This window comes from Argentina anserina, chromosome 1 (genome assembly GCF_933775445.1).
Source record: "Argentina anserina chromosome 1, drPotAnse1.1, whole genome shotgun sequence".
Lineage (NCBI taxonomy): Eukaryota > Viridiplantae > Streptophyta > Magnoliopsida > Rosales > Rosaceae > Argentina > Argentina anserina.
In genome coordinates this window covers 21000464-21006309 of record NC_065872.1, presented here as the reverse complement: position 1 = coordinate 21006309, position 5846 = coordinate 21000464, and the positions used below count along the sequence as shown (strand labels likewise).

Here is a 5846-nt window from a genome sequence, read left to right as displayed (position 1 = left end):
ATGGCGTAGGGCTGCTTATCCTTCCTCTGCCCTAGCACGGCTCCAACTGCATAGTCGGAGGCATCACACATCAACTCGAATGGCAAGGACCAATCCGGCGGTGCCATGATCGGTGCTGAAGTTAGGAGCTTCTTCAAGGTCTCGAATGCATGCTTGCAATCCTCATCAAAGTGAAATGGGACGTCCTTTTGAAGCAATGAACTCATTGGTCTTGCAATCTTGGAAAAGTCCTTGATAAACCTACGATAGAAACCTGCATGTCCAAGAAACGATCGAACATCCCTCACACTTGTGGGGAGGGGTAAGTGACGCACAAGATCTATTTTAGACTTATCAACCTCAATTCCTCTAGATGAAACAATATGACCTAAGACAATGCCTTGCGTGACCATAAAGTGACATTTTTCCCAATTCAAAACCAAGTTAGTTTCCTCACAACGTTTGAGCACAAGTTCCACATTTTCAAGGCAAGTTTCGAAATCTTCACCATAGACAGAAAAATCATCCATGAAAACTTCAATTTTAGAACCAATATACTCAGAGAAAATGTGATACATACAACGTTGAAACGTACCTGGGGCGTTGCATAAACCAAAAGGCATGCGACGATATGCAAACGTACCAAAAGGGCATGTGAATGTAGTCTTCTCTTGATCTTCTTCCGCAACACTTATTTGGTTGTATCCACTATATCCATCAAGGAAACAATAGAAAGAGTGACCAGCTAACCTCTCAAGCATTTGATCAATGAATGGCAATGGCATGTGATCCTTCCTTGTTGTCGCATTGAGCTTCCTATAGTCAATACATACCCTATGACCGGTCACTGTCCTTTGAGGCACCAATTCGTTGTCCTTGTTCTTCACCACCGTGATGCCTGACTTCTTTGGCACAACTTGAATGGGAGAGATCCACCTACTATCCGAGATGGGGTAGATCACGCCACAATCGTGCAACTTAGTGATTTCATCCTTTACAACTTGCATCATTGGTGGGTGAAGGCGTCTCTGACCTTCCTTGGTTGGTTTGGCACCATCTTCTAGCAATATTCGATGCACACACATGGTAGGGCTGATCCCCTTGATGTCGGCTAAGGTCCATCCTATTGCCGTCTTGTGTCTCTTCAACACTTCAATCAATCTCTCTTCTTGCTCCTCATTTAGTGCAGATGAAATGATCACGGGCAATGTATCCTCTTCTCCTAGAAACGCATACTTCAAGTGGTCCGGAAGAACCTTAAGATCAAGCTTTGGAGCTTGCACCACAGAAGGAAGATTCTTGTTAGTAGTTAAGAGAATTGGACTAGGAGAGACAAAGCTTACCTCACGTGCAACCTCAAGAGAGGTCACGTTCTCAAGAATGAAGGATGGCTGATAGGAGCACTTTGTGCTACGTTCTTAATATGTTTTTACCTCCATTTGTACTTTGCTTAACCCTTATTGTTGTAATATCGAGTCATTGAGTCACAATAGGAGTCTTGGATGGTTATGGATGTGTTTTTGTGCTGAAACGAGTTTAAAACGAAGAATTGGTCTAGAGTCCTAGTTTGAGTAGGAATCCTTATAGGACTAGGAAACCTAGTTGAATTAGGAGTCTTCATCTTTCTATGTTTTGGTCGCATTGGCGATATCTTGAGAGTCATGTTTGCATTAGGAATCCTTGTTAGACTAGGAAACGTACCATTTTGGAAAGTCCTACTTGAACTCAAACTCTTATTACGAAACTTTCCTAAATGAACTTCCTTGTTCTAGTAACTTCCTTATTCTAGTAAGTTTCCTTTTTGCAAATTAGAAACTTTCCTAATCTAGTTGAGCTCATCTATTACATGTGTCTTTTTAAGACAACAATTGTCTAGATTAAGACATGAATTTCGAATGAATTATCTTTTACTTATGTTTTTCTTTTCTTATTTTCAGATTTGAAGAGATAATTCAAGGAGGGAATTAAGGAGGCCGTGTACTACATGGAGAAGGAGTTTCAGCCGTGCCTTCCAATCAGCCAAGGAGAGAGCCCAGCCCATGCCATGCTAACCCTAGAGAAACAAGGAGATAAGAGCTTCTTCTACAAGGAAAGCAAGGGCAGCCATTGGATCCAATTAAAAAGAAGAAATCCCAGCCGTGCATACATGGATCAGCCCATCCTAAACCCTAGCAGCCTCCTCCCTTGGTTCCTCTATATATAGCTCGGCCTCCCTTCATATTTTTCATCTCCATTCTCCCACAAACACAGCCGAATTGCTGCCCAAACACAACCAGAAAATTCAAGCCACAAAACCTTCATCCATCACCACAAAACCGTGCTCATCTTCCTCCTCATCCAAATCCGAATCATCCTTGCTTCATCCTAGAAGGTTTCTAATGTGTGATTCATCCATGGCTTGTAATTTTTCTTTTGGTTTTCTGATATTTTCGATTTCATTGTATGAATTCTTGAATGTGATTTTCGGTTTTATATATGAAGAACATAAATTCAGACTTCTTTGGTTTTATGTTTTGATTGTATGAATTCATGAGATTTGTATGTTTGCTGTGTATAATGACATAGGGGCAGTAGGTTTCGAAATAATTTTAGGTTTTATTTCAATTAGTTCCTTGAACTTGTACATCTAAATCAATGCTTGAGGAAGCCAAGGCCATGGTTCTCCTAGGGTTGCGATTTAATTCACCAAAGTGTTCTTCGATTGAATATGCGCTTCGTGTTTCAATTATGGATACTTATATAGGGCTGTGATAGTTCTAGGAATTTGCATGCTTAATCAAGATGAGTGACGCCATGCTTGCTTACATGTCTCCAATTCGACTTAATGTGCTTATGTGCTACTTTGTGTTTAACTAGTACGCTTCGTTATGTTGAACTCTTTTTAGCATATGTTTAGGATTGAACGCTTCGTTGATTCTAGATAAATAAGAAGTCTTAACGATTAGATGAACCGCTTCGGACTCTAATTAGAATTGGAATTGAAATGGACTTAGAAAGAATCGAAATAATTTGCTGCCTATATGTTGTTCTATGCGTGTCATACATGTTTCTTGAGTGAAATTCGTGTTTTTGTTATGTGATGAATGGTTGATCAATTGTATATAAGTAATTTAGGATTTATTTTAAGTTGTAGTTTTAGAATCCAAATCAAATCCCCCAATAACATGATAAGTGTTGAGGCCCTTTTGATTCCCCGGACTGAACGATCCCTGCTTATTCTATACTAACGATGATGTTTTTCAGGGTATTTTATAGACGTTCTAAACGAACGCTCTATCATTTTGGCGCCGTTGCCGGGGAATTGATTAATTCTCAATGCATTGAAGTGTTAATTTTGTGTTATATTGTGAATTGTATAATTGTATTTTAGTTAATATGCTTCTGTGAATAGTAGGGCTGATCCCCTTGATGTCGGCTAAGGTCCATCCTATTGCCGTCTTGTGTCTCTTCAACACTTCAATCAATCTCTCTTCTTGCTCCTCATTTAGTGCAGATGAAATGATCACGGGCAATGTATCCTCTTCTCCTAGAAACGCATACTTCAAGTGGTCCGGAAGAACCTTAAGATCAAGCTTTGGAGCTTGCACCACAGAAGGAAGATTCTTGTTAGTAGTTAAGAGAATTGGACTAGGAGAGACAAAGCTTACCTCACGTGCAACCTCAAGAGAGGTCACGTTCTCAAGAATGAAGGATGGCACGGCATTGTTTGCTTCTAGCACCGAAATGTTTGAGCTATCACTTGTAAATCCGGCCCCTTGTGCAATGGTGAGTGCCAACTCGTCATTTGTCAATGTATTTAGGTAGTTATCTGCAAGGGAATCAAGTATGTCAACTGAAAAACAATCACTTAACTCCGAAAGAGGATACCTCATAGCTTCAAAGATGTTGAAGCTAATCACTTCACCATCAAACTCAAAGGTGAGTGATCCACTAAAGACATCGATTTTGGTTCTTGCGGTCCTCATGAAAGGGCGGCCTAACAAGATAGGAACCTCCTTGTCATCTGCCTCCGTTGGCTCCATGTCTATGACATAGAAGTCGGCAGGAAAGATCAAGCTCGAAACCTGCACAAGAACATCTTCAACATAGCCCAAAGGGACTTTGTTGGAACAATCAGCCAATCGAATCACAACATTATCACGTTTCAAATCACCTAGACCTAGGTTCTCATAGATATAGTGCGGCATTACATTAATAGATGCACCTAAGTCTAGCATTATCTTTTCAAATGTCATGTTTCCGATTGTACAAGGGATAGAAAAACTCCCTGGATCCTTAAGCTTTGGTGGTAGCTTCCTTTGGAGCACGGCAGAAACCGTCTCACTCATTGTAATAACCTCCTTCTCTCGAGTCATCCTCTTATTGGTGCACAATTCTTTCAAAAACTTAGCATACTTAGGATTTTGTTGTATGCATTCAATAAGAGGCATGTTCACTTCCACCTTCTTGAAAATGTCGAGCATGGCTTGATCAGAGTCATCCTTCTTTTGCTTTGCAAATCTACTAGGGAAGGGAACACGAGGAAGATCATTAGTTGAAACCAAACCACTAGAGTTAGGATCCTTACCTTTGTCATGCACGGCATGATCTTCTTTTGGTAGAGGCACGGCATCATTGGCTTTAGAGGAGGCAGGGTCCTTCTCTAAGTCTTTGACATTGTAACTCTCGGCCTCCTTACCTTTAGAAGGCACGGCCTTCTTGTGTTGCTGCATTGGAGCATCCAAGGTTCTCCCACTTCGTGTCACCATGGCCTTCACATTCGGATTAGGCTCAGTTTGGCTCGGCAACTTTCCTCCTTCATGGATCTTGCCCATGAAATCGATCACTTGTCCCATCTGCTTCTTAAGCTCGGTTATGTCCTTAGAATGAGCTTGTTGACCTGTAACTAAAGCTTGAGTAGCAGAGTTTAGATTTTGTTGCCCTTGAGCAAGAGACTTCAAAAGTTCATCATAGTTAGGTGAAGATGCATTATTCGAACCATGAACATTAGAGTTAAAGGGAGCAGAACCTTGAGGTACCTGAGGCCTCACAAACAAACCTGAAGGACGAGGTCCTTGACCTTGAGCATTTGATGGTTGAGCATTGTTGCTCCAACGAAAATTTGGATGATCTCTAAGTCCAGGGTTGTATGTGTTCGAGTATGGATCGTACCTAGGCCTTTGTTGCCCCATAAAGTTCAACTCTTCTTCAGTCATTGCACCATTTGGACAATTGTCAGTAGTGTGATCCTTGAAAGAACAAATGCCGCATGCTTGAGGGTTGATGCTCGAACCATTGAATGCCTTGACTAGCACTTCAAGCTTCCTTTCTAAAGTCGCCATCTGATTCCTTGCATCCACATCATACACCCCACGGCTCTTGCTTCCTCTCTTCTCCTTGGAACTAAATTGGCGATTGTTGTCAGCCAAGTCATCGATCAAGGTGTAAGCTTCTTGACCGGTTTTGTTCATGAATGTGCAGCCACATGCCGAGTCCACCATGCTCTTATTGGTGGTGTCGAGTCCTTCATAGAAGAATTGCACCAAGTCATCCAACGAAATACCATGGTGAGGGCACTTCCTTTGTAGTTCCTGAAATTCCTCCCAAGCCTCATAGAGTGAATCACCATCTTTTTGAGTGAAGTTCTGAATCTCCCTCCTAAGTCTTTTCGTGAGTTGAGCAGGGAAGAATTGCTTCAAGAACCTCCTAGTCAAATCGTCCCATGTAGTGATGATTCCTGCAGGCAAAGAATACAACCAACGTTTAGCATCATCCTTAAGGGTAAATGGGAACAAAAGCAACCTCAAGCCTTCTTGAGAAAGGTGATGAATCGATTGGAGCTTGCAAATGTCCAAGAACTCCCTAAGGTGAACATTAGGGTCTTCCAT

The 5846-nt window shown here is 41.5% G+C and overlaps 1 non-coding gene across 1 annotated transcript; it reads left to right on the top strand.

Annotated features, from left to right (window-relative positions):
* Positions 1 to 5517: 5517 nt before the first annotated feature.
* On the top strand, positions 5518 to 5624 carry LOC126805337 (small nucleolar RNA R71). The gene has a single exon (XR_007674009.1). It is a non-coding gene; the product is annotated as a small nucleolar RNA R71 (small nucleolar RNA).
* Positions 5625 to 5846: the final 222 nt, after the last annotated feature.